Below are 21,046 nucleotides of genomic sequence, written 5' to 3'. Positions count from 1 at the left end.
TTCCCCACCAACCCCACCCCCCAGCACTGTGGGGCACCTGCCAGCAGGCCCCCACCCATGTCCAACTCATGTTCCCCAGCCAACATGCCATCACAATCTAGATCCCTGGTCCCTATGGTCAGCCTCCAAATGCAAAACACCCACCCGAGTATTGCATCCACCCACTCATAATTGGCAATTACATGACAGAACACCAATTGCAAGCTCCGAAAAAAACACATTTCCCTCACATACACCCAATGGGTGTCAGTGAATCTCAAAACCCATATCATGAAATGCATGAAACCAATGAGATACCACACATTGAAGTTCACTAAAAAAAATATGTATTAAAGGAAACATAAATAGAATCAAAAATAAAGAAACAGAAATGTGAATGTACAAAAATGAAAAGAAGCATGTCCGTGAAAAAATGCAAAACCAAAAATCAAATTCCAAAGTAATGGTGTCCAAAGTCACTGTCCACAAAACAATATACAATGGGAAATAAAAAAGAAAGCCATTGCTCCATGGTTAAAATGTGAAAGAAAAATACAATCCAACAGTGAACTATGTACATGGGAACAAGCCAGGGTCCATTATACCAATAAAAGGAAGGAAACCTATCTAACTACACTAACTAATAAAATAAACCATATACAAAAATGTGGCCAATGTCCGAAAGGTCCAAAATAAATTAAAAAAAAATGAAACCTAACACTACCTACATAACTATGTACAAGGGCAGTGGGCTAGTTTGATGGCTCACTTGTGGATGTCCCGGGCCAGGGCATCATCGAACTCCTGCTCAATGTCCCGGAGGCGGTCCTCCTCCATGGCCCCGAGGGTCCGCATGGCCGTCGCCGTGTCCACCTCCAAACCCCTGCGGATTGCCTCGAGGCACTCGGCCCACCTGACCATTGTGAGCCGTGCCTCTTCCGCCCGCTGCCTCTCCGCATCTATGGCGTGGCCCAACCGCTGCCACACGGAAGACACTCTCTGTTCTGGGTCCTCCTGCCCTCCGGCCGATGCCTGCCCCTCCGATGTTGAAGGCCCCGAGCCTTCATGGCTCGCACCACGTTGCTGCTGCTGCTGTGCCTCTGCCCGTGCATTGCCTCCTGCTGCCTGCACATCCTCCGCCGGCTGGGGTGCAGTCGTTGATGTGGCCACCCCTGCTGGACGTCCGACTCCCGACTGTGGCAGGGATGCCTCCTCCACCAGCCTGGCCGCATCGTCAGAGGCAGCTCCACAGGGCACCCAGGTGACTGATGGGTGGGAAGATGGCACGGAGGACGACTGGCGCGTAGGGGGTTCAGTTGAGGAGGGGGTCGTAGCAAGCCCCAGCAAACGGAGGAATCCGGCCTGGGTGACCTGTCCCAGCAGGCTGACGTGGTCAACGAGCCATTCGAGATGATGTGCAGTCTCCTCATGAAAAGACTGCAGGTCACCTCGCATGGCCCGTTGACGCAACGGCACACCAGTCAGGACAGGCTCAACCCGGATAGCCACGTCCGCAGGCAGAGGAAGGCCAGTTGACGTGAGCTCATCCCCTGCCTGAAAACGGGTCTGGACGTAGGCATCCCTGCTGGTGCAGGATGATGCAGGGACAGGATCAGGGACAGGATTGCACACAGGCACCTCCGCGGCGGCCTGTGCTGCCTCCTGTCCCTGGTCCTGCACTGCACCACTAGCACCAGTGGGATCCCCACCTCCAGATCCCGTCTCTGGTGCTTGCATGGCCTCCTCCTCCACCAAACCCCCCACCAACCTAGATGACTCCGTGGCATCTTCCCCTGTTGGGCCCTGTGGGGTCCCAGCTGCCCCTTCTGCTGCCGAGGAGTCCAACTCCAGCCTCTGCCTCTTGGACCTCCCCCCGGCAGCTGCGGCCTGGGACGCGGCACCGGACTCCTCACTCCCCGACGAGATCACAACATGGGAGGGGAGCCGGGCCTTGCGTCTCCGGCTGGCGGTGGGATCCCCGCCGCTGTGCTCCACAGCACCTTCTCCGCCCTCTTCATCAGTTGACACTGCAGACAGGGAGAAATAAAACACAGGCATCAGGGCACTGTACAATGGACACATACACACATGACAGTTGTACATGAGTGGCATTGACAAACCTCAGACATGTCATCACAATCCCCAACACACATGTCATTTCAACTCGCACAGATGAGCCATACCACAGCCATATCGCAACTGCAAGCACCATCCATACACATACAACAGCATGAGCAGGCAAAGGTGAGCCAGACATCACATGCAACACAGGAAGTGCACCACACATGTACACACACCACCACACTTGCATGCATGTGTACACCTCTGCCAAGTGTCGCAGTGTTCAGATGGGCATCCATGTCACATCTGCCAATCAGGCTTCCACATAACGCTGTCACATGCATCCATGTTGCATCACTGTTGCACTCTTGTCAAATACACACACATGCACATGTACAGAGTGCTGATACATGCAGCCGAAAACAACATACATGCGTGACATCACGGACATGTCTACTTACATGCACATTCATCCAAACATGTGTGCCCACACAACTGCATTTGGCATGCAAGCCTACACGCACAAGCACCATCCATGTCTCACACATTCCAGCCCTCGCATGTGTTAGCCCACGGCCTTGTACACCCCCACCCATACTCGACCCCATACAAACAGATGTGCAACCTGCACACTACTGAAAAATCACCACACGCACTGCTCACAATCAGGATGCATATACACTTACCGCTCAACTCCAGACGGGTCTGCCTCTCAAGGACCTGGACGTGGAGCGCTGGGGATATGCGTTCCAGGACCCTCATCTGTTCTTCCGACAAGTGGCCCCGGCGCCCCTTGGCATCCGCTGCCTTCAAGAGGCGCCGGGCCTTGTTCAGGGTCCTGGACCTAAAGTCCTCCCAGCGCTTCTTGACATGTTGTAAGTCGCGGACTGCCACCCCCTCCGCGTTGATGGCAGTCACGATGTCAGTCCAGATCCGAGTCCGTCCTTCCTTGTCGGCGCGGGAACTTCCGAAGAGGGCATCATACTGCCCCAGGACTTGCTCCACCAGGAAACCAACTTCGGTGGCACTGAAGCTAGTGCCCCTCTGCCTCTCTGGCCGGGGGTTGTCAGTGGTCTCAGATGGTGTTTGCCCCGACATGACAACCCCAGAGGCAGGAGGGGGTGGGCAACTGGGTCCTGGGGCTGGGCTGTGGAGCGATGGAATCCCAGTCGGGAGTCTTCGGTTCCAGCAGGGGTGGTCACAGCAACAGCACCCCTGGCTGATGTGCAGGCAGCAAATGGCAGGGCACGTGGGCAGCAGGCAGTCAGGCAGCAGCAGATGGCAGGTGGGAGCGTGCTCGGGGCTCTGGGGGGCAGTAGTTCGGCCTTCTGGGCAGGAGCGTGGTCTTCCGTGTGCTTACGTGTGGCCAGCTTGATACGGAGTGATTTGGCACATGAAAAATCTGCACGTCAGCGTGTAATTAGAGGAAAGGCCCTTAGCGCGTATGCACGGCAGCAAGCATATGCGATTTCATTGGACCAAAGGCCCTTAGCGCGTGAGCGCGTCTGTGACGTGACGCGCGCGGGTGTTTCCCTCATTGCACGTGATGACAGAACACACGTGGATTTCCACCAATTGCGTGTGAAAGTTCCCGCGCACCCCGGAACACACGTACCCAGGCTAATCGCGTGTGGAACTTCCCGCGCACCCCAAAACACACATACCCAGGCCAATCGCGTGTACGCTCACTCCCCTCCGATCACACGCGATGACAATCGGACGTACAGTCTTACCATGTATCCGAATACGGGAAACCCGCGCACGGCAAAAGACGTGCACAGGCGTCAACGCGTCCGCCCACACGAAGGCAGGCGGAAGCGTCCCCGCGCACAGCATAAAAGTGCGTGCAAACAATAAACGTGTATATACAGCTACGATGAATGCCCCATTTGTCGCTGCACTGATCGTGGGACACCGCAGGAGGAGGAGAATAGCCAGGGCACGCATTTTCGCACCACGGACAAGCCTTTTTGGGATGCTTGATGACCAGGTCTACGGCAGGTATAGGTTTCCACCCCATATCATCCTAGACCTGGTCAGGGAGTGGGAAGATGACCTTACATCCCCCACCCTTTGCTCCCAAGCATTGAGCCCCTTGGAGAAGCTGCTCAATGTCCTGCATTTTTTGGCCACAGGGTCATTTCAGCGGACCACTGCCATAGTGGGGGAGGGTCTCAAAGGCCACGCAGTCACACTGCCTACACCAGGTACTGGCAATCATGACAGCGCACCCCTCAGTCCGCAGGCACATATACATGCCCAGAACACCCGCAGAAAGGCAGGCCGTTGTCCTGGATTTTTTCAGGGTGGCACACTTCCCCAAAGTGCTCGGTGCCATAGATTGCACCCATGTAGCCCTACGTCCACCTAGGGCCACTGAGCACATCTACCGAAACCGCAAGCACTGGCATTCCATCAATGTACAGGTGGTATGCGATGCAAAGGGAATCATCACCTCTGTCTATGTAAACTACCCTGGCTCCACCCATGACAGTTTCATATACAGAATGTCCGCCCTGAGCCGGGCCCTGGAAGCTGTGCAGCATGGCGACACATGGCTCCGAGGTCAGTACAAATGCCCTTGCACATGCATGCAAGTCACACACAGACAAATATCCAAACCCTAATAATCTCAACTATTATCACCTCCCCATGGGACAGTGCCTACCCTCTGAGCAACCACATGATGACGCCAATCCGGAACCCCACCACACCACCCTAGGTAAGATACAACGCCACCCATATTGCAACCAGGGGCATAGTGGAGCGCACATTCGGAGTGCTCAAGTCACGTTTCCGCTCCCTTGACCGCTCTGGTGGGCAACGACTCTATGCACCACCAGTAGTGTGCAGGATCATTGTGGCAGCATGTGTCCTGCACAATGTTGCAACACGGCCGGGCGTCCCGGTGGACATGGTGGTGCCCCCACATCCCCAACCACAGGCGCAGGCGCTGCCCATGGGAGGGGACAGGGCACGTGGCGAGGAAGCCCGGACCCAGCTTGTGGCCACATTTTTCACCTAAACTCCCACCCCTGCGGAGTGCACACAGGCCTGGCACATACCAGGTGACAATCGATGATGACAAAGAGACAGTCAACTGTCACAACCCTACCACCCTGAGATAGTTGCCATGGAAGTGCCTGTTAGGCGGAAACCTGTGCAGTTCCCTCTGGGACCACGGCAAAAGATTTAGGACTACAGGCGTTGGCGGTGAACCCACTTGTTATCAGTCTGCACCACACAGATTCATGTGGTAGCTGTGGCTGAGCAGTCAGACTTCTCTCAAGAAAAGTTGAGCAGTATGTGGAGTATACAAAATAGGACAATTCTTCACAGCAAGACAAGCAAACACGCAACGAGGCTTAGTGTAAAGATATTAAGGCATTTATTTATAACAGAACATCTACGAAAAATACTAAGGCAAATCACGGCAAACAAATCAAACACAATTACTCTACGAAGTCGAAAACGATCATTCCCCCTAGCAATATTTCGACAACTCTAGGTTCTACCGGTATCACTTATTTTAAGACAGAGGTGTCTACCTCAACCCAGATGACACTCGAATATTAGTTAGGACGGGAGAGAAAAAGATAGGCAGGTCATGAAATCAACACAGTTCAATCCTACGCAGATAAAATGCAAGGCAAGAAGGCAAGAATCACAATAGATCGTAAAGTTCAGAGGCCAGGCCCACTCGGAGAGAGGCAAGGCGCGATGTCCCAAAAAGTCTCTAGTGGAGATGCATTCAAGTCTGTATAGCAAATTGTTATTGGCAGGTTGAACCAGTTCAGAACAAAGGATGAGAAAAGCTTGGAGGCGACCCAACGGAACGGAGAGGATTAAGACACCTCACTCGAACCGATCGAAAGGGAAGCCAGGCGGACACGGTACCTTGTTGTGAAGGGCAGCTCTGGTGGGGGCAGTTGTTCCTGGTGGTGGATGCACGGCGGGTCTTTGCCAAGAGTAGAGATGATCTCGTCGTTGAAGAAAATGAAGTCCGGTGCACCACCAGGGAAGAGACCAGCCGCGGAGTGCTCCGTCACAAGGCACCACCTTTTGGTCGCGGTTCAGGGGTAGTGGCTATCCGGTTGCCGGGGTGCTCTGCACAGGCAATTCGACCACCGCATCCTGAGGCGAATAAAAAGCAAAGGAGACTGGTTGTTCCCACCAGCCAGGGGAAGAGACTCTCCGGCAGGGAGATCTCCTCTGTCGTCGGGAAGTGGTGAGTCGGTTCCGCAGGGCTCCACCGGAGGTGTCGTCATACAGGTCGGCTCAGCGTTACCCTCGTCAGATTCTTAGGTCCTGTGGCGACTTCTGAAGATCCAGTCCCAAAAGCCCTGCTTTTATGCAGAAAACCCCCATTCATTCAGCCTAGCTGTCAATCAACACATGCTAAGTGGTGAGCGGGAACGCTCACCACTTGGGCCAATCACTCCAGAGTGCGACCTGAGTTGGCAAGGCAACTCGGTCCAGGGTGCCTAAACCCCCTCCCTCACCCCTAAGGTAACCCACACAGAATGGCACCACTTTGGAGGGTCTCTGCCCAGCCTGAGCGAGCAGGCCGTGGACCGTGCTGCCTGCTGCTGGAGAAGCACCTGCCTAGCAAGGGGGAGCACAGATCGGGCCACACGCTCCATGCTCTCAGCGATTTTCTCCATTGCTGCCCCCTGCCATTCGGAATTGGCAGTCATGTCTTGCTCCCACTCAGTATACAGCGGTTGTGCGCGGCGACCGCGTTGCCGGGCTTGACCCCTGCGGGACCCAAGGACCGGGGGTCCTCGCTGTGTTGGCACCGGCTGCAGCTGCACGACTACATGCCCCCGTCGACGTGATGTCCAAGGCACATCAGTGACTGGTGTGGAGGGTGACCCTGCGTCCCGATCCACCACGGGCGGAGGAACCAAGACTGTCTGATCCCTCAGTGCAGGTGTCGCAGACAGAGGAGTGATCACATCAGAATCATTCACCCCTGACACATGGACTTGATGCTCATCCAACTCAACATGGACGTCAGAGTCGTCATCAAGGCTGGACTCATAGGCAGCCAGAGACAAGATGGACTGCAGCACTTGGGGGTATTCGTGGCCTACCACCCCACGACCCCCACTAGTGCCGGTTTGATGTGGTGTTACCAACCCTGTGTCTGGCATGACAACACCATCCTCCGCCTCCATTGCGTCATCACCTGAAAAATAGAGAGAAAAAAGGTCACTACACATGTCAGAAGCACACGACACACACACACACCGACAGCAAAGGCATCCGGCAGACATGTGACACACAACATATGACCTGGCATGCATGCTGGGTCTACTTTGAATAGCTTCTGTGATCAGACCTGTTGAAAGGTGGCAGTTTCCATGGAAGTGGGTCTATGCGCAGTGCAGAAAATGTGTACGCCACTCAATACCTATATGTACAAGCACTCCATGGTGTGTGCCAGGAAATGTGAAGGCAGTGCAATGTCAAATTCACACGTCACGTGCATTGTGCATTCAATGTGTACATTGTCTAGAAGCCAAGCACCCCTCCACCCCAGTACCAAAGCAGGGATGCCTAGCATGGTATCAAAAGGCTGACCATACACCTGTGTATTGACAGGCAGTGTTGACTGGCATCAACAGCTTAATGTGATTCAAATTACAACACTGCAAATGATGCTGGGACAGTAGGCAGGACACATGATGAAAACTCCGGAGGCCGCCCACGTGTGAAGAAGACACAACAAGAGTTGGACAGAGTCATTGGCCATTGAACAGGCTGAGGCCTGTGAGCCACACAGATTGTCAGAGCCTAAACATGTGTGCAACGCAGGACTGAGCCACAGTTGACATGGGGAGGCTGATGAGATGGCAGGCAATGTATGTAACCAAGGACTCATATTACAGTGATCATCCAGTCAAGGACACATAGGGGCATGCGTGCAATGCACATGGAGCATGAATGGGCACTCATGTCCCTGCGGGACATCTGACCCATGCACAGTACAAGTGAGATACCCTGCATCGAGTACTAAGGCTGTACCACACGGCATATGTCTGGCAGTTTCTACGCTGGAAGTTAGCATCTACACAGGACACATGAACAAAAAACTACACATTGGCAAGATTGAAGCAGACCAGTGCAAAGGTGGAACTGGGGTGCAGAGTGGCGGAGGAGGGGCAAGGGAGCATGCCCATATGGAGTCCCGCATGCAGGCAGAGGAGACATGCATGACGGAAGCATTGCATTACTTACACATCAGAACCATGTACACGTCACATGTAGCAGCAATCATGCACAACACATCCCACAAGTGAAACACGCACGTCCTCAACAAACACGCATCAACACTCACTGGACTGGGCATCAAAGTCCAGCATCTCTCCCACTCCTTCGACCAATTCAGGTGGTATGAACTCTGCAACGAGAGCCTCATGCGGAGTGAGTTCTTCCTCCTCTGGTGCAGGCCCACCGTCAGTCACCAGAGTCAAGTTGTAATTAGAGGCACGCTTAGCCTTAGTGCTGCGCTTGATGTCATTCCAACGCTTTTTGCACTCCTGCGCCGTGCGCACCTCATGGCCGAATGAACTGACATGTTCCGCAACATGCTTCCAGTGGGTGTCACGTTGGGCAGCTGTAGTCTGACTATTGGCACCCACTAGCATGTCACGGCTGTGGCCCCGCACGTAGTCCACGAGGAAGTCCAGTTGCTGCTTACAGAAAGGCTTCTTCCTCGACGTGCAGGAGGTTGTGGCTGTGTGTGGAGTCCCAGCCTGTGCTGAAGGTGCAACCTTCCTCCTCTTGGACTGTGGCACAGACCCAGGCTGGCTAATGCCGCCCTGACCAGTATGGCCAATGGGTTCGGTGGATTGAGCCAAGGGAGTGGCAGGTGGAGGGATGACCAAAGGCCTGACTTGGGTCAGTGGCAGCTGGGTGCCCACTAATGGACCCTGCGCAGCAACATCAGCTGTGGCAGGGTCATTGACCGCAACGGGCCTGGTTGGCAGACTAACAACCGGGGTGCTGTTGGGTGCATCTGCCCCTGCACTTGCCAACACCCGGCTGTTCGGGGCAGCAGATGACATGACTGCCCCAGGGACATGTGTCTTGGTCTGAGCAGCCCGGCGTGCCCCTATGGTTTCCCCCTGGCCTGTTGGAGATCTACCAAGGGCTCTTCAAGTGCCAACGCAGCCTGCGCTGGCAGACCCTGAGCCTGGGTGGCGGTGTCCACAGCTGCACCTGCAGCTACCACTACCCTTGGGCCTGTGGCAGTCGATGGAACGGACTGCCGGGTCGTACGGGTGCCATTGCCAGATGCAGGAGCTGCATCCCCCGGAACCACAGGGGGTGGTGGCATGGCTGCACCGACACATGGCACAACATTGTGCTCAAGTGGCTCACCCCTGCCTCTTCCCCCCTCTGTGGCTGCCCTGGACACCCTGGAGTCCCCCTATTCCCTGGTCACCACGGCCACGTCCCCGACCACGCCCGCCATGAAGAGGATGCCCAGCTGAGGCGCCCCTCACCTTTGGCGGCCTCCCAACCATGGCACAGATGTAGTAGTGCTGGCACAGATGGAGTGGTGTCAATGGGAGGTGTACACCACAATTGACCTGGGCAATTGGGGTGAAGGGGGTGGGAAGCAAGATGTTAACAGCCCCCCTGCACCTGCAAGGCTGTATGTGACCCCGGTGATGTGGTGACGGGTCACGCAACGCTCAGGCACCCCAAAACTGCAGTAAAACCGTGCACGCAACCCTGCAGCCTATGTGCGTGGATTCAACCTCCCACAGTACGCGGTGGCACCCAGTAACACAAATAACGCGTACGCGTGGGACACGCAGGCTACTATGACATCGAAAATGGGTGCGATACACAGGGGCACCCGCAGTGGGAAAAAGAGCGTGTGCGACTCACCGTCTGACTAGCGCGATGCAGAAAAACACGCATAGCCAATACCCCTGCCAAAAGAAGAGATACATCCTTGATAGCTGTGAAATTGTGATGGCACACAAAACTACAGGAAGCAGCAACACACGTCGGTCTCCACGAAAGGCACGTACAGCGAACTGCTGGGCCCGCTCACCTTTAACCCGGGCTGAGGGAAATGCACGCGCGCGTCACGTCACTTACGCGCATGGGCCCTTTCCTCGTATTACACGCGGACGTGCAGTTTTCCACGCGCGCTTACGCGCATGGGCCCTTTCCTCGTATTACACGACGACGCGCAGTTATTCACGCACGCTTAGGCGCATGGGCCCTTTCCTCGTATTACACGCGGACGTGCAGTTTTTCACGTGCGCTGAAATTCCCATGCACGTCTGTACGCGTCACGTCACAGGGGCGCTTGCGCTTGAGGGGCCTTCTGTCCAATGAAAATGCGTATGCGTGCAGACACGCTTACGCGCTAAGGGCCTTTCCTCGAATTACACGCTGACGTGCAGATTTTTCACGTGCCAAATCACTCCGTATCAAGCTGGCCACGCGTAAGCACACGGAAGACCACGCTCCTGCCCAGAAGGCCGAACTACTGCCCCCCAGAGCCCCGAGCACGCTCCCACCTGCCATCTGCTGCTGCCTGACTGACTGCTGCCCACGTGCCCTGCCATTTGCTGCCTGCACATCAGCCAGGGGTGCTGTTGCTGTGACCACCCCTGCTGGAACCGAAGACTCCCGACTGGGATTCCATCGCTCCACAGCCCAGCCCCAGGACCCAGTTGCCCACCCACTCCTGCCTCTGGGGTTGTCATGTCGGGGCAAACACCATCTGAGACCACTGACAACCCCCGGCCAGAGAGGCAGAGGGGCACCAGCTTCAGTGCCACCGAAGTTGGTGTCCTGGTGGAGCAAGTCCTGGGGCAGTATGATGCCCTCTTCGTAAGTTCCAGCGCCGACAAGGAAGGACGGACTCGGATCTGGACTGACATCGTGACTGCCATCAATGCGGAGGGGGTGGCAGTCCGCGACTTACAACATGTCAAGAAGCGCTGGGAGGACTTCAGGTCCAGGACCCTGAACAAGGCCCGGCGCCTCTTGAAGGCAGCAGATGCCAAGGGGCGCCTGGGCCACTTGTCGGAAGAACAGATGAGGGTCCTGGAACGCATATCCCCAGCGCTCCACGTCCAGGTCCTTGAGAGGCAGACCCGTCTGGAGTCGAGCGGTGAGTGTACATGCATCCTGATTGTGAGCAGTGCGTGCAGTGATTTTTCAGTAGTGTGCAGGTTGCACATCTGTTTGTATGGGGTCGAGTATGGGTGGGGGTGTACAGGGCCGTGGGCTAACACATGCGAGGGCTGGAATGTGTGAGACATGGATGGTGCTTGTGTGTGTAGGCTTGCATGCCAAATGCAGTTGTGTGGGCACACATGTTTGGATGAATGTGTATGTAAGTAGACATGTCCGTGATGTCACACATGTATGTTGTTTTCGGCTGCATGTATCAGCACTGTGTACATGTGCATGTGTGTGTATTTCACAAGGGTGCAACAGTGATGCAACATGGATGCATGTGACAGCGGTATGTGGAAGCCTGATCGGCAAATGTGACATGGATGCCCATCTGAACACTGCGACACTTGGCAGAGGTGTACACATGCATGCAAGTGTGGTGGTGTGTGTACATGTGTGGTGCACTTCCTGTGTTGCATGTGATGTCTGGCTCACCTTTGCCTGCTCATGCTGTTGTATGTGTATGGATGGTGCTGGCAGTTGCGATATGGCTGTGGTATGGCTCATGTGTGCGAGTTGAAATGACATGTCTGTTGGGGATTGTGATGACATGTCTGAGGTTTGGCAATGCCACTCATGTACAACTGTCATGTGTGTATGTGTCCATTGTACAGTGCCCTGATGACTGTGTTTTATTTCTCCCTGTCTGCAGCGTCAACTGATGAAGAGGGCGGAGAAGGTGCTGTGGAGCACAGCGGCGGGGATCCCACCGCCAGCCGGAGACGCAAGGCCCGGCTCCCCTCCCATGTTGTGATCTCGTCGGGGAGTGAGGAGTCCGGTGCCGTGTCCCAGGCCGCAGCTGCCGGGAGGAGGTCCAAGTGGCGGAGGTTGGAGTTGGACTCCTCGGCAGCAGAGGGGACAGCTGGGACCCCACAGGGCCCAACAGGGGAAGATGCCACGGAGTCATCCAGGTTGGTGGGGGGTTTGGTGGAGGAGGAGGCCGTGCAAGCACCAGAGACGGGATCTGGAGGTGGGGATCCCACTGGTGCTAGTGGTGCAGTGCAGGACCAGGGACAGGAGGCAGCACAGGCCGCCGCGGAGGTGCCTGTGTGCAATCCTGTTCCTGATCCTGTCCCTGCATCATCTTGCACCAGCAGGGATGCCTACGTCCAGACCCGTTTTCAGGCAGGGGATGAGCTCACGTCAACTGGCCTTCCTCTGCCTGCGGACGTGGCTATCCGGGTCCGGGTTGAGCCTGTTCTGAGTGGTGTGGCGTTGCGTCAACGGGCCATGTGAGGTGACCTGCAGTCTTTTCATGAGGAGACTGCACGTCATCTCGAATGGCTCGTTGACCACGTCAGCCTGCTGGGACAGGTCACCCAGGCCGGATTCCTCCGTATGATGGGGCTTGCTACGACCCCCTCCTCAACTGGACCCCCTACGCGCCAGTCGTCCTCCGTGCCATCTTCCCACCCATCTTGTCACCTGGGTGCCCTGTGGAGCTGCCTCTGACGGTGCGGCCAGGCTGGTGGAGGAGGCATCCCTGCCACAGTCGGGAGTCGGACGTCCAGCAGGGGTGGCCACATCAACGACTGCACCCCAGCCGGCGGAGGATGTGCAGGCAGCAGGAGGCAGTGCACGGGCTGAAGCACAGCAGCAGCAGCAACGTGGTGGGAGCCATGAAGGCTCTGGGCCTTCAACATCGGAGGGGCAGGCATCGGCCGGAGGGCAGGAGGACCCAGGACAGAGAGTGTCTTCCGTGTGGCAGCAGTTGGGCCACGCCATAGATGCGGAGCGGCAGCGGGCGGAAGAGGCACGGCTCACAATGGTCAGGGCGGAGAACTCCATGCGGAGGGCCCTGAGGCGGGCCGAGTGCCTCGAGGCAATCCGCAGGGGTTTGGAGGTGGACACGTCGATGGCCCTGCGGACCCTCGGGGCCATGGAGGAGGAGTTCGATGATGCCCTGGCCCGGGACATCCACAAGTGAGCCGTCAAACTAGCCCGCTGCCCTTGTACATAGTTATGTAGGTAGTGTTAGGTTTCATTTTTGTTTGGATTTTATTTGGACCTTTCGGACATTAGCCACATTTTTGTATATAGTTTATTTTATTAGTTAGTGTAGTTAGATAGGTTTCCTTTCTTTTGTTGGGATAATGGACCCTGGCTTGTTCCCATGTACATAGTTCACTGTTGGATTGTATTTTTCTTTCACATTTTAACCATGGAGCAATGGCTTTCTTTTTAATTTCCCATTGGATTTTGTTTTGTGGACAGTGACTTTGGACACCATTACTTTGGGATATGATTTTTGGTTTTGCTTTTTTTCACGGACATGCTTCTTTTGATTTTTGTACATTCACATTTTTGTTTCTTTATTTTTGATTCTATTTATGTTTGCTTTAATACATATATTTTTATCATACTTCGATGTGTAGTATCATCTCATTGGTTTCATGCATTTCATGATATGGGTTTTGAGATTCACTGACACCCATTGGGTGTATGTGAGGGAAATGTGTTTGTTTCGGAACTTGCAATTGGTGTTCTGTCATGTAATTGCCAATTATTAGTGGGTGGATGCAATACTCGGGTGGGTGTTTTGCATTTGGAGGCTGACCATAGGGACCAGGGATCTAGATTGTAATGACATGTTGGCTGGGGAACATGAGTTGGACATGGGTGGGGGCCTGCTGGCAGGTGCCCCACAGTGCTGGGGGGTGGGGGTGCTGGACGACATGGGTGGGGGCCTGGTGGAGGGTGCCCCTGCACTGCTGGGGGGTGGGGGTGGTGGGAGACATGGGTGGGGGCCTGGTGGAGGGTGCCCCACAGTGCTGGGGGGTGGGGGTGCTGGGGAACATGAGTTGGACATGGGTGGGGGCCTGCTGGCAGGTGCCCACCAGTGCTGGGGGGTGGGGGTGCTGGGAGACATGGGTGGGGGCCTGGTGGTGGGTGGCCGTGCACTGCTGAGGGGTGGCGGTGGTGGGGGACATGAATTGGACATGGGTGGGGGCCTGCTGGCAGGTGCCCCACAGTGCTGGGGGGTGGGGGGTGGTAGACATGGGTGGGGGCCTGGTGGAGGGTGACCCGCACTGCTGGGGGGTGGGGGTGGTGGGAGACATGAGTTGGACATGGGTGGGGGCCTGCTGGCAGGTGCCCCACAGTGCTGGGGGGTGGGGTGGGTGGGAGACATGGGTGGGGGCCTGGTGGAGGGTGACCCGCACTGCTGGGGGGTGGGGGTGGTGGGAGACATGAGTTGGACATGGGCGGGGGCCTGGTGGAGGGTGCCCCTGCACTGCTGGGGGGTGGGGGTGGTGGGAGACATGGGTGGGGGCCTGGTGGAGGGTGCCCCTCCACTGCTGGGGGGTGGGGGTGGTGGGGGACATGAGTTGGACATGGGTGGGGGCCTGCTGGCAGGTGCCCCACAGTGCTGGGGGGTGGGGTGGGTGGGAGACATGGGTGGGGGCCTGGTGGAGGGTGCCCCTGCACTGCTGGGGGGTGGGGGTGGTGGGAGACATGGGTGGGGGCCTGGTGGAGGGTGCCCCTCCACTGCTGGGGGGTGGGGGTGGTGGGGGACATGAGTTGGACATGGGTGGGGGCCTGCTGGCAGGTGCCCCAGAGTGCTGGGGGGTGGGGGGGTGGGAGACATGGGTGGGGGCCTGCTGGCAGGTGCCCCACAGTGCTGGGGGGTGGGGGTGCTGGGGAACATGAGTTGGACATGGGTGGGGGCCTGCTGGCAGGAGCCCCACAGTGCTGGGGGGCGGGGGGGGTGGGAGACATGGGTGGGGGCCTGGTGGAGGGTGACCCGCACTGCTGGGGGGTGGGGGTGGTGGGAGACATGAGTTGGACATGGGTGGGGGCCTGCTGGCAGGTGCCCACCAGTGCTGGGGGGTGGGGTGGGTGGGAGACATGGGTGGGGGCCTGGTGGTGGGTGGCCGTGCACTGCTGGGGGGTGGGGGTGGTGGGAGACATGAATTGGACATGGGTGGGGGCCTGCTGGCAGGTGCCCCACAGTGCTGGGGGGTGGGGGTGGTGGGGAACATGAGTTGGACATGGGTGGGGGCCTGCTGGCAGGTGCCCCACAGTGCTGGGGGGTGGGGGGGTGGGAGACATGGGTGGGGGCCTGGTGGAGGGTGACCCGCACTGCTGGGGGGTGGGGGTGGTGGGAGACATGAGTTGGACATGGCTGGGGGCCTGCTGGCAGGTGCCCAACAGTGCTGGGGGGTGGGGGAGTGGGAGACATGGGTGGGGGCCTGGTGGAGGGTGACCCGCACTGCTGGGGGGTGGGGGTGGTGGAAGACATGAGTTGGACATGGGTGGGGGCCTGCTGGCAGGTGCCCCACAGTGCTGGGGGGTGGGGGTGGTGGGGAACATGAGTTGGACATGGGTGGGTGCCTGCTGGCAGGTGCCCCACAGTGCTGGGGGGTGGGGGTGGTGGGAGACATGTGTTGGACATGGGTGGGGGCCTGCTGGCAGGTGCCCCACAGTGCTGGGGGGTGAGGGGGTGGGAGACATGGGTGGGGGCCTGGTGGAGGGTGCCCCTGCACTGCTTGGGGGTGGGGGTGGTGGGAGACATGGGTGGGGGCCTGGTGGAGGGTGCCCCTGCACTGCTGGGGGGTGGGGGTGGTGGGAGACATGGGTGGGGGCCTGGTGGAGGCTGCCCCTGGTGGCTGGGTGGTGGGGGTGGTGGGAGACATGATTTGGACATGGGTGGGGGCCTGCTGGCAGGTGCCCCACAGTGCTGGGGGGTGGGGGTGGTGAGGAACATGAGTTGCACATGGGTGGGGGCCTGCTGGCAGGTGCCCCACAGTGCTGGGGGGTGGGGGCGGTGGGAGACATGGGTTGGGGCCTGGTGGAGGCTGCCCCTGGTGGCTGGGGGGTGGGGGTGGTGGGAGACATGGGTGGGGGCCTGGTGGAGGGTGCCCCTGCACTGCTGGGGGGTGGTGGGAGACATGGGTGGGGGCCTGGTGGAGGGTGCCCCTGCACTGCTGGGGGGTGGTGGGAGACATGGGTGGGGGCCTGGTGGAGGGTGCCCCTGGTGGCTGGGGGTGCAGGGGGACATGCGTTGGTGGGCAGTAGTGCAAGTTGACATGTGGGTTGGCTGGGGGGCATGGTCATGGTGGATGGGGTGCCTGCAGGACATGTGCAGGGTAGGCCCCATGGTGTGAGCCACCTGCAGGGGCCGTGGAGGGTGTAGAGGGAACACCTGGGAGGACTCACACGTGCAATTCACGTGTGGTGCTCCCCGCGCACCCCTGTAATACACGTACCCTGATGGAATCGCGTGTGGAACTTCCCGCGCACCCCTGAAATACGCATACCCTGCTCGCACGGGCCCAATCGCGAGTGGAAATTCCCGCGCACCCCTGAAATACACGTACCCTGATGGAATCGCATGTGGAACTTCCCACGCACCCCTGGAATACACATACCCTGCTGATGTTGCGTGTGAAACTTCCCCCGCACCACGAAATACACGTACACTGATGAAATCGCGTGTGGAACTTCCCGCGCACCCCTGAAATACACGTGCCCTGCTGATGTCGCGTGTGAAACTTCCCCCGCACCCCGAAATACATGTACCATGATGAAATCGCGTGTGGAAATTCCAGCATACCCCTGAGATACGCGTACCGTGCTCGCACGGGCCCAATCGCGTGTGGAATTTCCCGCGCACCCCTGAAATACACGTACCCTGCTGAAATCGCGTGTGGCACTTCCCGCGCACCCCTGAGATACGCGTACCCTGCTCGCACGGGCCCAATCGCATGTGGAAATTCCCGCGCACCCCCGAAATACACATACCCTGCTGAAATCGCGTGTGGCACTTCCCGCGCACCCCTGAGATGCGCACCCCTGAGATACGCGTACCCTGCTCGCACGGGCCCAATCGCATGTGGAAATTCCCGCGCTCCCCTGAAATGCACGTACCATGCTGAAATCGCGTGTGGGACTTCCCCCGCACCCCGAAATACACGTTCCCTGCTGAAATCACATGTGGAACTTCCCGCGCACCCCTGAAATACGCGTACCCTGCTCGCACAGGGCCATTTGCGTGAGGTACTTCCCGAGCACCCCAATGATACACGTAGCCCGCTTGCCGTGCTGGTACAGGGTTAGCGCAGCCCTTTGCGCTGGATTAGTATGTTGATGGCTTTTCCCTGCGCGAGAGGCGTTCTTGGGGGCGTAACTGGCGCTGCTGCAGGGTTGCTGCGCCACTGTGCACCACGGCTGGTTTTGGTGGCTGGAATCCATGAATACGCTGTGCGCGGAAATTGATTTTAGCGCACGCGGCTGGCGCAGGGATTCGCACGCGCACACTGTGCGCCAGCCGCGTACGCCACTTGTGTGCTGAATTCTATGAATTACCCCCCAAATATTTGCAGATAACCAGATGGGGGTTACTACAGACCATCAATATGACCATAAAAAGATTCAATGCAATCAAGGAAGAGCTAAGAGCATCTGACTGATGACTCTCCAGAACAGATGTGTCCTTGACATGGAGGAGTTTGTGCAAAAATAGGAGAATCATGTTGCACATTGTACCTTCTCACAACGAGGAAAATTGAACTTTAACAGAAGCCATAGGTATTCTGACGAAGCTACAGAACCATATGATTGACGAAACTGACAAAGTTGATGATGACAGCTGGTTTGGATCACTATTCTCTTGGGTCCCTCAATGGATGGCAGACATATTCAGGCTTCTAGGAGCCCTGCTAGTGATGATATTACTAGGAGTTTGTGTTATCAAGATAATAATCTTGCAATGCCAGAAAACTGCAAAGAAAGCCATAGGGATGAAGATCATGATTGATGTCAAGCCAGAATGGAAGCCCAAAGACCTGAGTGATGAAGAAATAAGATACTTTGTGAAGGCCAGCAGGCACAAGCCAGAAGGTACAAAATGTCTCTATTCTGGGAACCACAGAAATTATGTAGGAAGACAGTTTTACTATAGCCCAAATGGACAATGTCAACTCATGACATGACATAAAGACGAACATGTAAGAACAGCAGGAAGGCTGAAGGGAGTAATAAAGATATGGACTCCGAAGAGACACTTTTTTAAACCATCATTTAGAGATCCAGAAGATAAAGAAGGAATTATCTCAGGCGATGGAGTAAAGATAAATATAGAAGAATCAAGTGAATTGAATCCAAGGACGGAGGTGAAAGTGGTCAATGAATCGCCCAGAGCGGGGAGTGTAGAGGAGGTCCCAAATAAAGCATGCACTCCAATCACCCATTTTGAAGTACCAGGAACGTTCACATCAAAATATGTGACGTATGATGAGGAAATAAACCAGCAGAGAGCCCCAGTAGGGCTCTGCTCGATACCCATCAGAAGAGCAACACCTATTGAAGTACCAATACCCAGACAACCATGGACAGTAAGGTATCCATTGAAAAAACCCTACCAACAAATGAGACGAAATGAAGATTGCCTAAGTACCGTCCTTGAAGAAACCAAGAAGGCCTTAATGAAAGACAAATGGTGACATCACGAGAGATTGGACAGACAACCGAAAAATGACACACAGAGACGAAACACCATAAATAAAGATATCATGAACGCAAAAGAAGAGAACGATGTTGAAACACAAAGAAGCTTAAGCTGTAAGCAGGATGAAGAGATTCAACCAGCTAACGCCTGTACATATGCTTGAAACTGCAAGAAAGCTAAGAAAACCGTGCAGATTGCTATGCTAAGTAGAAGAATAGCGCAGCAAGCGCCATTATACACAATCTACCTCAAAACGAAGCACATTATTATAAGTGCAATTCCACTTTACACGAAAAGCAGAATCAACTCAGGTTACTAGAGGCCAAACAAGACAAGATTCAAATTCTTGAAAAATGAGAAGAGACGGATGAATCAAAAGAGCCAAGGTCATACCAATAGAAGGAACAAACAGTAGATACATCTAATTGAAACTTAAGAACAGAATATCCTGTTTCTGAAAGGTCAAGATAAGGAAGCGTAGGCAGGTGGCAAGCCGAATAAGAATTAAATGCACAAATTGAGAGAACCTAGGAAAATTCACAGTGTCTGCATCACGTGACCATCCGAGCGAGGAGAAGCATGAGTACACACCTATGCTTGGCATCCACCCAGGAAGAGATATCAGAACTTTCCCAGACAGAAAATGCAGTTTCGAGGCCAACCATAGTAACATAATTGACACATAGTTGTTGAAGTGATGATTGATTGTAACCTTAATTGGAGAAAGGCAAGTAGCTGAGGGGGCACCCTGGACCTGGCTGACCATTCTGCATGCTGCTAAGTAAAGTGTAATTTATGCATGGGGTTGGTGCCAACCCAATCACAATGGACCATATAATCTAGGGTCCTATGGTAGTAGAACCAATGGGACGTCGTACTTTTAGTGACGTCTACAGTAGTCATTTTTGAAGGAAGGGGTTAGACGCCCACCTGACAGTATTTACCCAATACCCTCACTCCATTACCATATACAGATATAGTACCTATATTAAAATTACCTTTTCCTAGCCAATAGAATTGCATATTAACTTTTAAGTGTAACACGTCAATTATGATGAGATTTGAGTATAAATGTCATTGTTTGAATTAAGTTTGTTGGAGTTGAAGCAAGACGGACTATTGCATCACTGCTGATTGCCATGACCCCAATTTGTGTACTTGTCATTAAACGGACTCCCTTTGCCAAACCATTGAGTTGTCCTTATTGATTGGTGTTGGAGTAATAAATCTGCACCCCCATCCATCTCATGGTGCAGCTATCTCATTTTAAAGTGTTTTGGAGCAAACCTCGGCACTATGGGCCGGCTGGGGGTCTCCTGAGTACACCCTGGTCCATGTCCTGTCACCACCCTCTACACATAAGATGAGAATAGGTTTCCCAAGGCCTATCTCTATCTCTAAAGCTGCTTGTTCGTCCCAACACAGGACTGTGTCACCCTTGTGTGCAAAATAAAGTTTTCCCTCCACTGTGCGCCCCTTGAACTCAATCTTGGCCCACTCATACCCTAGCACCCTTATGGGTATGTGACCATATGTGTATGGATTTATGTCGGTGTTAGGCGGAAACCTGTGCAGTTCCCTCTGGGACCACTGCAAAAGATTTAGGACCACAGGCGTTTGGCGGTGAACCCACTTGGTAGCTGTCTGCACCACACAGATTCACTTGGTAGCTGTGGCTGAGCAGTCAGACCTCTCTCAAGAAAAGTTGAGCAGTATGTGGAGTATACAAAATATGGCAATTCTTCACAGCAAGACAAGCAAACACGCAACGAGGCTTAGTGTAAAGATATTAAGGTATTTATTTATAACAAAACATCTATGAAAAACACTATAGCAAATTCACGGCAAACAAATCAAACACAATTACTCTACGAAGCAGAAAACGATCAATCCCCCTAGCAATACTTCGACAACTCTAGGTTCTACTGGTACCACTTATTTTCAGACAGAGGTGTATACCTCAACCTAGATGACACTCGAACATTAGTTAGGACGGGAGAGAAAAAGACAGGCAGGTTATGAAATCAACACAGTTCAATCCTTCGCGGATAAAATGCAAGGCAGGAAGGCAAGAATCACAATAGATCATAAAGTTCAGAGGCCAGGCCCACTCGGAGAGAGGCAAGGCGCGATGTCCCAAAAGTCTCTAGCGGAGATGCATTCAAGTCTTTGTAGCAAATTGTTATCGGCAGATTGAACCAGTTCAGAACAACAAATGAGAAAAGCTTGGAGGCGACCCAACGAACGGAGAGGATTAAAACACCTCACTCGAACCGATCGAAAGGGAAGCCAGGCGGACATGGTACCTGGTTGTGGAGGGCAGCTCCGGCGGGGGCAGTTGTT

This window comes from Ambystoma mexicanum, chromosome 3p, assembly GCF_040938575.1.
Source record: "Ambystoma mexicanum isolate Mex_15411 chromosome 3p, UKY_AmexF1_1, whole genome shotgun sequence".
In the NCBI taxonomy this organism is placed as follows: domain Eukaryota; kingdom Metazoa; phylum Chordata; class Amphibia; order Caudata; family Ambystomatidae; genus Ambystoma; species Ambystoma mexicanum.
This window is presented reverse-complemented; position numbering follows the sequence as displayed.